At 35.8% G+C, this 11,324-nt stretch overlaps 1 non-coding gene across 1 annotated transcript; it reads left to right on the top strand.

Annotated features, from left to right (window-relative positions):
• Positions 1–10,896: 10,896 nt before the first annotated feature.
• TRNAC-GCA (transfer RNA cysteine (anticodon GCA)) lies at positions 10,897–10,968 on the top strand. Its single transcript has one exon. It is a non-coding gene; the product is annotated as a tRNA-Cys (tRNA).
• The last annotated feature ends 356 nt before the right edge of the window (positions 10,969–11,324 follow it).

Here is an 11,324-nt window from a genome sequence, read left to right as displayed (position 1 = left end):
CTGTGAAACACCATTAGCAGCAGAAGTAATAAATTTAGACTTCATGCTCACAGGTGTTGATCAATTGGGTAGAGGGAATATTTAGAGTTGGCTGATTCTTTGGCCATATAGGCAAAATGTAACTTGATACTGCCAGATGATTCAATGTTGAATAGGAGAATCTGAATTGTTATAATATGCTTCCATCTGTTTCTTAGGATTTCTTGAGATTACAGAAAGTGAATAGAAAGAAAAAAAAAATCACCGTGGACAGTACGTTCATAAATTCTCTAGGCAAAATTAAGTATCTGTTTTCTGGTCACACTTCATTTAGTAAATGATAACCTCATTCTACCAAAACTTTGATGTTATCTCTGACAATTGTCCTCTTATACCATATATCAAATTCATCAGCAAATTTTCTTATCTCTAGATAAAAAATGTGCACAAAATCTACATCTTCTCATAATCTGTACATTTATTATCTTGTTAATGCACCACAATATTTCACTGGAAATAGAACAGTAACTTCCTAATTGATGGATGAAATGTTGAATATAGTATATTCCTAGCCTGTAAGAAAATCACAATGTAGTGTTTGAGACAGAAAAAAAAAAATGATTAAAGTGGTAAAAGACTATATAAGTGTGTGCATGCTAAGTTGCTTCAGGCCTGTCTGACTCTTTGTGACTCTGGACTGTAGACTGCCAGGCTCCTCTGTCCATAGGATTCTCCAGGCAAAAACTGGAGTGAGTTGCCATTTTATACTCCAGGGGATCTTCCTGACCCAGGAATTGAACCCACAACTCTTACGTCTCCTACATTGGCAGGCAGGTTCTTTACCACTGGCACCATCTGGGAAGCCCAAATAAGTATGTATAAATACATGAATTTATGTATTTATAGATATGTATGTTTACCAGGTATGCATTTATTTTAAATACACCTAACTGTAAAAAATAGAGAATAAAACAAAAAAACTCTAATATCATACAAATCATACATATGATGAAATTGTTCTTAAAAATACATATATATGTGTGTGTGTGTATATATATATATATATTCATCAGTGATTCTCAGTGCTGCTGTATCTCTCATGATCTGCAGTGATTCAGTGTTTTCTTCCAAATCCACAAAATTTGATTATCAGAGCTTCTTAAGTCCAAGTGCTTACTTAGCTGGTTTAGGTATCAACCTCTAATCTTGTCTGCTGCTGCTACTGCTGCTGCTACTAAGTCGCTTCAGTCATGTCTGACTCTGTGCGACCCCATGGACTGCAGCCTACCAGGCTCCTCCGCCCATGGGATTTTCCAGGCAAGAGTATTGGAGTGGGATGCCGTTGCCTTCTCTGAATCTTGTCTACGGTGATTCATAAATGCTGCATCTCATTTTTAGAACAGAGTATATTATTTAATCTCACTAAGATAAAATCATTAATTTAACAAAAAATGAATACACCTATTTAAGATTTTTAATTTCTAATTTAAAAAATTGAAGAAAATTGTTTTATTGGACTAATAATTACAGTCAACTAAGAAATACATCAGAACTGTTACACATTCAAATGTGGTGGATGGAATTTTCATTCATTTTTTTATATCTCCTGCTTTCCTGGCACTGTGCTCCATCCAGGAATTCAGTGGTGAATAAGACCCCTAACTCACAATTCACACACCACTGTCCATGAAATAACAAGAAAAATGGTCCTTGCTGTGTATCTGTGATGTTTTGGGTCTGTTCAGAAGAATGTAAGTAACATCTGCCTAATAACTAATATCTTCACTTAAAATTGGAGAAGGCGGTGGCACCCCACTCCAGTACTCTTGCCTGGAAAACCCCATGGACGGAGGAGCCTGGTAGGCTGCAGTCCATGGGGTCGCTATGAGTCGGACATGACTGAGCGACTTCACTTTCATTTTTCACTTTCATGCCTTGGAGAAGGAAATGGCAACCCAATCCAGTGTTCTTGCCTGGAGAATCCCAGGGACGGGGAAGCCTTGTGGGCTGCCGTCTATGGGGTCGCACAGAGGGACACGACTGAAGCGACTTAGCAGCAGCAGTCACTTTAAATGATATAAAACTTTGATGTGTTTCATGTAGTTTCTTTGTAAGCTATTTATAAATATAAAATGATAAGCTATTTGATAAAATCAGCTTATGGAAATTGTTAATTGTGTGCCACATGTTACAATTTGTAATATCTGCTGAATGCTTATACGTTTATTAGTGCTGTTAAATATAATCAGTGTTTGTTTTACCTAACACAGTTCAATAGAATTCTTGATGTATTTTATAATAACCTAACTGTGGTTTACCATAGATTTTTCCCTTCATGTTATTTAAAAACAAGTTTTACAAAGTAAGACAAATGACATTTATTGTGATATATGTATTATTAGTAATTGCTTATTGTCATTTTATATACAATCTGCTAAGTACCAAGTTTATATTTACCAGGAAAATATCTAGTTTGGTGACTTAAGCCATATGTTCTTCATTTTCTGCTCATGGTTGGCAGTAAGTGTGGGCGTCTGTCTGGGCCACTTGCCCAGCTGGACCAGTGCTTCCCTTTCACTTCCTTTCCCTGACTCAGCAGCAGGCCTGAGTGACAGGACGGTCACCAGTCTTCTAGACAAAAAATAGTTTGACAAGGGTAAATGTTTCCACTACTTGAGTCATCTGGGACTCCTCTCTGTGGTCAGTACCTGTACAGAAAAAGAATGGAAATTGTGTTTTCACTGATAACATCCCTTCAAATATATTATATTTTGTTTCAGAGAACACCAAACCACAAGGATGGTTCCAGTCAGACATCCAAATGTTTACTCTGAGTCATACAGTAGTTAACACACTGGAGTGAGGGATTCCCTAAGTAGGTATCTGGGTTTTCTCTAGTCACTAGAGGCTGTTAGATATATGGATTTAAGTGGCTAAGTTTTATTTACTTTGCTGACTTCTAAATTTTATACAGTGACTTTTTTTTTTGGTCTTTTTTGTGTAAGAATCAGAGAAATGTCCTATAATAGAAAGTGGAATAGAGAAGAATTCCCAGCACAATAAGATGAAGCATAGATACGTCAGATGAGTGTTAAGAAAATACAAAAATAGTTACACCACCAGATAGATGATGATTAGCATCTGAAAAGAGGGTTTAGGGGATTTAGAGGAAAAGGGGATCATATCTGTCCGGAAATCTCAAGACTTCACACAGATAGTAATGCTGATATGTTTTGTGAAACTGCAGAATTGTAATGCTGAGGAAGAAGGGGACTTTTTAGGGAGAAGGAGCAAGATGACTACTTGTTTCAGAAGAAGAATAATCCACCTAGATTGGTCTACTGGATCCATGTAGGGAATTATTAAGATTAACAGCTGAAAACTAAATCAGGCTTTGATTTTGAGTCATAATTTAAGAAAACTGTATTTAGTTTGGTAGACATTATTTTTCAGTGTAATAACGTGATTGAAGTATAATTTAGAAAATTAACCTGAAGTCTTAATCATAATAAATGGCTTCAGGAAAGACTAAAGAAATGAGATCAGTGAAGAAATAGGAGAAAAAAGGACACAATATGAGGTAGAGAAAAGGAACCAGGAAGGGAGAGAGAAATGTGTGGACAAAGTAGAAATTATATGATTAACTGATCATATAAAAAATTTTATAGAGGGCCCTAAAAAATTCTATTATTTTCGCATTAGCCTAATATAACCCCAGTATTTTTCACAGGTAGAGAAATTTGTGAATGGATTTAGTTTCTCACCCTGCTGATTTTGAATTCCCAGGTATTTCTATAGTAGGAATTTGAAAATAGGGAGCAAGAAGTCCAGAGAAGATTAGAAATCATTCAATTAGAAGTAATTACAAGGGTTGTTAAATGCCAAATGAGAGATATTTATTTTCTTGGAGGTGCTATTGATGCCTTAATGTGTTGTATGGTTAGTTTTGTGTCACAGTCATTTCCAATGACTTCTCCTGAATTTGCTGTATGCATTGACTCTAGCTGGAAATGGTTGGTTGTGCAATGGCTGGGGGAGATGGTCACATTGTTCATGCCCATTTATTCTTTCTCTTCTTCCTTCAATGTGATACAAAGTTTAATGAAAAAGATTTCTTGCCCTCAAGAGACTAAGTTTGGTTGAGGAGTAGAAAGCCATTGCTAGCAAGTCTGATTTTAGAATCATCAGTTCAAAATTTCCATTATGTTGATAAATTTGTGGTCAAGGCTCACTTAGATATCAGAAACAATCAGCAAAATTATTTGTTAGAAAACCATTTAACAAGTGGACAGTACCAGAGAAAATTATTTAGGAGTCTGTATTCGTGAGAAATCATATTTTGGCAATAATTGCCCTTCTTCAAAAAATCATCTTCCTTTTCAGTTTGGCATGAAAAATATTTGGACAGTGTGATTGTTTATAATAAAAGTGAAGTTTATACTATTTAAATCATATTTCTGGTTCTTGAACTTAATGTGCTACTGTCTAAATTTGTTTCCTATGTCAAGTTAGATTTATTTCATTTGGCCTGTAGAAGCTGACTGTCATCTTGCCAGATATTTACTTGTACGCCTTTCTTTTTAAATTTTTTTTTCTTTCTTCAGTTTGCTTTGCTTTTGTTCTATTTGCTTTATTTCTTCTTTTATTTTTAATTGTTAAGTGAGTTAGGAGGCTGTGACTGTCTGCATGTATAAACAGTCATATAGTCCTTATGACACTTACAGTAACAGTTTGTTTCACTGAATTCAGCATAGTCTTGGTGGTTGTTGCTCAGTTGCTCGGTTGTGTCTGATTCTTTGTGACCCCATGGACTGCAGCACACCAGTCTTCTCACCCCTTCACCATCTCCCAGAGCTTGCTCAAACTCATGTGCATTGGGTCAGTGATGCCATCCAACCATCTCATCCTCTGTTGTCCCCTTCTCCTCTTGCCTTCAATCTTTCCCAGCATCAGGATCTTTTCTAATGAGTTGGGTCTTCGCATCAGCTGGCCAAAGTATTGGAGCTTCAGCTTCAGCATCAGTCCTTCCAATGGATATTAGGGTTGATTTTCTTTAGGATTGACTGGTTTAATCTAGGGATCTCAAAAGTCTGTCCATGCCGTGGTTCAAAGGCATCGATTCTTCAATTCTCAGCCTTTTTTTATTGTCCAGCTCTCACATCTGCTATTGACTACTGGAAGAAACATAGCTTTGTCTGTACTGATTTTGGTTGGCAAAGTAATGTCTCTGCTTTTTAATATACTGTCTAGGTTTGTCATAGCTTTTCTTTCAAGAAGCAGTCTTCTTTTAATTTCATAGCTGCAGTCACCATCTGAAGGTATTTTGAAGCCCAAGAAAATAAAGTCCGTTACTGTTTCCACTATTTCCCCATCTATTTGCCATGAAGTGATGGGACCAGATACCATGATCTGTTTTTTGAATATTGAATTTTAAGCCAGCTTTCACTTTCATCAAGAGGTTCTTTAGTTCTTTTCACTTTCTGCCATAAAGGTGGTGTCATCTGCGTATCTGAGGTTATTGACGTTTCTCCCAGCAGTCTTGATTCCAGATTGTGACTCATCCAGCCTGGCATTTCACATGATGTACTCTACATATAAGTTAAATAAGCACAGTGAAAATATACAGCCTTGACATACTCCTTTCCCAGTTTGGAACCAGTCCATTGTTCCATGTCTGGTTTTAACTGTTGCTTCTTGACCTTCATACAGATTTCTCAAGAGGCAGGTAGGGTGGTCTGGTATCCCCATCTCTTAAGGAATTTTTCCACAGTTTGTTGTGATCCACACAGTCAAAGGCTTTAGCATAGTCCATGAAGCAGAAGCATATGTTTTTCTGGAAACTTCTTGCTTTTTCTATTATCCAACAGATGTTGGCAATTTGATCCCTGGTTCCTCTGCCTTTCCTAAATCCAGCTTGAATATCTGGGAGTTCTCAGTTCATGTACTGTTGAAGCCTAGCTTGGAGAATTTTGAGCATTACTTTGCTAGCATGTGAAATGAGTGCAAATTGTGCAGTAGTTTGAACGTTCGTTAGCATTGTCCTTCTTTGGGACTGGAGTGAAAAGACCTTTCCAGTCCTGTGAGTTTTCCAGATTTGCTGGACATTGAGGGCAGCACTTTAACAGCATCATCTCTTAGGGTTTGAAGTAGCTCAGCTGAAATTACGTCACCTCCACTAGCTTTGTTCATAGTGATGCTTCCTAAAACCCTCTTGACTTCGTAGTCTAAGATGTCTGGCTCTAGGTGACTGATCACACTATTGTGGTTATCTGGGTCATTAAGATCTTTTTTGTATAGTTCTGTGTATTCTTGCCACCTCTTCTTAATATCTTCTGCTTCAGTTAGGTTCATACCATTTCTGTCCTTCATTGTGTCCATCTTGGCATGAATTGTTCTTGTTAGACAGCAGTATTTTGATAGAATTCTGCACTTCTTGGCAATTTAGTTATACTTCATCAAATAAGGCTAGATCTATCAAGTTTGTTGCCTGAAATGATCATGTTACTCAAGCAACATGAGCAATGTTGCAAGCCGCCAGAAATAAGGTATGCTTTCTGTAGTCTTAAGAATACAGAAACTTTTAGAAATATTTTTGAGCTTTTGAAAAACCTTTTCTTAATTCCAGAGTTTCATTTCAACTTATATAATGTTTACTTGAGCACATTATTTGTTACTGTTAAAGTTTAATTTCTTCTCCATTATAGTTTAGGGGAAAAAAATGAAAAATCACCAAATAATGCAATAAATTATTCTCTAAACATGCCATCTCTACCTGAAAAATAATACATTGGGCATAAGACAGGACATTACATTTTATCTTGTACTTGGTCAACTTTACCTGTCTGGATTACTTGTGCATGTAAGAAAAACTGGAATTTTAAGAAAAGGCACTACTGACAACATTAAGAAAAAATATACATATACAGATCCTGCCATTATATGCCTTTTAAGAAAGGCTTATTTGAGAATTAGGACATACCAGTATCTCTCTATCTCCTTCACAGTCCTCACTAATTAGGTTGTTTAGGAGCTATCACTAAATTGTTGGTATTTTTATTAGTTGTAGTGTCAAAACAAGCAAACAAACAAACAAAAAGACCTCTGAGGAGGGATCACATCACAAATTGAAATAGCAGAGAAAATTCCATTGACTTTGACTATTTGGAGTAATCTGGAGTAGGTGCAGAGTATCATTTCTCTGTAAATGTCTTGAGTAGCACCTGTAATTAAGCATTTCCAAGTATTTTCTGTACACATAGTATTGCATAATTGCATGCTCTAACTACTTCCTCGTGTACAGATCAAAGTTTTTGAAAATACAATACTTTATTTTTACTGGACTTACTTTTATCCTCCTCTTTTCCCACTTTGTCCATTGGGGATACATTCTCCAAAGTTGTTTAAAAAGGAAAAGAAAACACCTTTAGATCTTTGGATTTCATTATTTAGCCAAGGAAAACATTGAATATGAATCAAATGCTCCAGTAACATTTCCATGATCTGTCATTAAACTATTTTCTTTTGAATTTCCTTTTAAAAATTGTTAAAATCTATGAAAGACCATGGTCCCCCCAAAGTTAACAATTTGCTTTGAACTAAAGTTTTGACTAATTGAATTCCAATACATTTTTTTTTCAAGATTGGTAAGGAAACTTTAATAATTATTCAGTTCAGTTCAGTTGCTCAACGTGTCCGACTCTTTGTGACCCCATGAATTGCAGCATGCCAGGCCTCCCTGTCCATCACCAACTTCCGGAGTCCATCCAAACCCATGTCCATTGAGTCAGTGAAGCCATCCAACCATCTCATCCTCTGCCGTCCCCTTCTCCGCCTGCCCTCTATCTTTCCCAGCATCAGGGTCTTTTCAAATGAGTCAGCTCTTCGCATCAGGTGGCCAAAGTATTGGAGTTTCAGCTTCAACATCAGTCCTTCCAATGAACACCCAGGACCGATCTGCTTTAGGATGGACTGGTTGGATCTCCTTGCAGTCCAGGAGACTTGAGTTTTCTCCAACACCACAGCTCAAAAGCATCAATTCTTTTGCGGTATCCAATATAATATCAGTGTTCATGTGTTGTGAAAATGCCAAAAGTTATGAAGGTAAATGGTACTAAAGATTTTGATAGGAATTTCAGATTTTTATCAACATAAACATGTATAATGGGATAAACATATGGCTGAAAATAGCCTTCATACCTTATTAAAACATTTTCCATGGAAATGAATTTTTCTACCCTTTTAAAGAATTTATTAAGATTAAAATGCTAAATTATAATACTTTCCTTGTACTCTGTTTTAAAGTTAACTACAAGTTAAGACTGACGTGACTTAGCAGCAGTAGCAGCAGCAAGAATTGAAAGCTTTTTCATTATATATATAAAACCAAAAGGATAAAAATCTTTCAGAAACTAAGCCTATTTTATTATTTAATTGACATATTCAGGATTTTTGAGTAGTAACTCTTTATTTGACTAGCATATTCAGCATCTAATATGCTAAATCTATTAGTGGGCTTGAGAAAGACAAAGGTGAATAATATAATTGGTTCTGCCTTGGAAAGTTTCACTCAAGTTTTGAGGGGAAAGTATATTATTTCAAGAATTAAATAGCAGTATTCCATGAACAAATGTTCACAGACATGAGTAATTTTATCTCTTAGTAATCTAATCATTATGATTTCACTAGCACTATTGAATTAATGCTTTAATTATAAATAAGTTAATATTTTAAAATATTCTACATTTTTGTTCAGATTCAGTTCTTTTATTATATGGTACTATGTGTCTTTAACTGGTAACCATGTGTCAAATTTCTGTGACTCTTATACTTGAGTATAAAACTAAAGATTATATAACATTTGCTCTGTACTTATCCTTAAACTGTATTTCAGTATAATGTATCAAAATTTGCTCAGCTGAATGTACCTATTATAAAGAGTAAATGTTTAATTTAAATACCATTGTGAAAGAACAATTGCCCACTTCTGAAGGGTAAAAAGTTTCAAAAGAATGAATTAACTTTGTGTTTTTAACTTTGCCATCATTTTGCCTTTATTCTTGGCATAGAATAACATGAAGATTAAAGATGATTTTCTTTTCTTTACATTTAGCAGTTCTTTAGCTACAGTTTGCTCTCTCTCTCTCTCTCTTTTGACAACTGACCATGTTGGAACATTACATAAACTATCTTAGGTTTTGTATTTCTCAACTCTAAAATTTCCATCTGGTTCTTTCTAAATGTCTTCCTTTCTTTTTGAGATTTCTTATTTTTTATTATAAGCGTATTTTCCTTTGTGTCCACAAACACAAATGCTGCTTTACAATCCTTGTCTACTGATTCTAACATCTGGGTCATCTCAATTGGTTTCTTGAATATGGGTCAAATTTTCAATCATGTCCTGGTCATTGTGAAAGAGGGTATTATAGAGATTTCAGTTTTGATTACAATATATTCCTCAAAAGACTACTCCTTTTTGTTTGTGTTAGTGTACAGTTAGCCAGGTTAAACTTAAAGCTGCCTTTGCTGATGTGGGCAGCTTCTGAAAGCTGTTTAATTCTTTTATCCTTACCTGGGCTGTTTGGAGTTTACCATCTGCATACATACATAGCCAGAGATGTGGACAGAATTTATATGCAGAATTTGAGGCTTTCTAAATTAGGATCTCTCCTTTCTTGTATTTCCTCTTATGTTTCCACTGGCTGTAGTAGCTCTAAACTCTTTCCTGTGGTTCTTCAAAGCAGTAAGGCTCTAAATTTCCATCTGAGTTTTTGCCACTTCACATGTCACAGACTGGAGTCTAATATCAGGTAAAAACTATTTTTTAAAAAAGGAAACTTCATCCAATGCTGTTTCTGGTTCCAAAGAGTGACTCCTGCTCAGTATATTCTGCCTGCTTTTGGTGATTCTCCAGTGCCTCTAGATAACTAACTGCTCAATTTATATTTTTGTACCCCAGAAACTATAATTATTATCTATAGGGGCATTAAAAGACATTTGCTCCTTGAAAGGAAAGCTATGACAAACCTAGAAACTGTATTAAAAGGCAGAGATATCACTTTGCCAACAAAGGTCCATATAGTCAAAGCTATGGTTTTTCCAGTAGTCATGCACAGATGTGAGGGTTGGACCATAAAGAAGGCTGAGAGCAGAAGAATTGATGCTTTGAATTGTGGTGCTGGAGAAGACTCCTGAAAGTCCCTTGGACAGCAAAGAGATCAAACCAGTCAATCCTAAAGGAAATCAACCCTGAATATTCATTGAAAGGACTGAAGCTGAAGCTGAAATTCCAATACTTTGGCCAGCTGATGCAAAGAGCCAACTCATTAGAAATGACCCCCAATGTGGGAAAGATGGAAGTTAAGAGGAGAAGGGGACAACAGAGGATGAGATGGTTGGATGGCAGTACTGACTCAATGAATATGAGTTTGAACAAACTCTGGGAGATAGTGAAGGACAGGGAAGCCTGGCGTTCTGCAGTACATGTGGTTGAAAAAGGAGAATACTATTTAGTGACTGAACAACAACAAACAACAAAGAGGACAGACCTTCATGTTATTAGTAGAAGCAGAATTTTCTCCAGAAATTTTCATATCTAACTTTCCAACAAAATTATCTCTAGCAAAGAATAATTGTTTCATTAATTTTCATGACATAGGGATCTCTTTTAAGAATGGTTTTATTCAAAACATCTTCCTAATTACTGCCTAATATATAAATATATCATAGAGAAGAAATATATCTTATTAGTTATAATTACTGTTAAAATGTCTGCATCCTGTAACAATATGCAGTTGCTATTAATATTTGCTGGTTTCATGATATCACTTCCAGATAAAACTGTGCAGATATGACCATTTTAACACTAAAATCTAAAGTACATATCATATCAACATATATATAATCTACCAATACATGGCTTTCCTGGTGGCTCAGATGGTAAAGTGTCTGCCTGCAATGCAGGAGACCCAGGTTCAAACCCTGGGTAGGGAAGATCCCCTGGAGAAGGAAATGGCAATCCACTCCAGAACTCTTGCCTGGAAAATGCCATGGACGGAGGAGCCTGATAGGCTACAGTCCATGGGGTTGCAAAGAGTCGGACACGACTGAGCGACTTCACTTCACTTAACTTCACCAATACATAGTTTAAAAAGTACTTAGAAGATAAACCATATGTTACATTTTAACACTTATTGTCTTATGATTCATGCTTTTTATTTATAATGATTGGCAGTATTTTTGAATATTTTTGTAACAACATACATTAATGAGGTCTATATCTGATGATATTTTGATTTGCAGAAATGATGTAAAATACATTTCCACATATTGAAGAAATTACAAACTGA

Source organism: Bos taurus, chromosome 4, assembly GCF_002263795.3.
Source record: "Bos taurus isolate L1 Dominette 01449 registration number 42190680 breed Hereford chromosome 4, ARS-UCD2.0, whole genome shotgun sequence".
Lineage (NCBI taxonomy): Eukaryota > Metazoa > Chordata > Mammalia > Artiodactyla > Bovidae > Bos > Bos taurus.
Note: the sequence above shows the minus strand (reverse complement) of the source record. Positions and strands in the feature narration are given on the sequence as shown.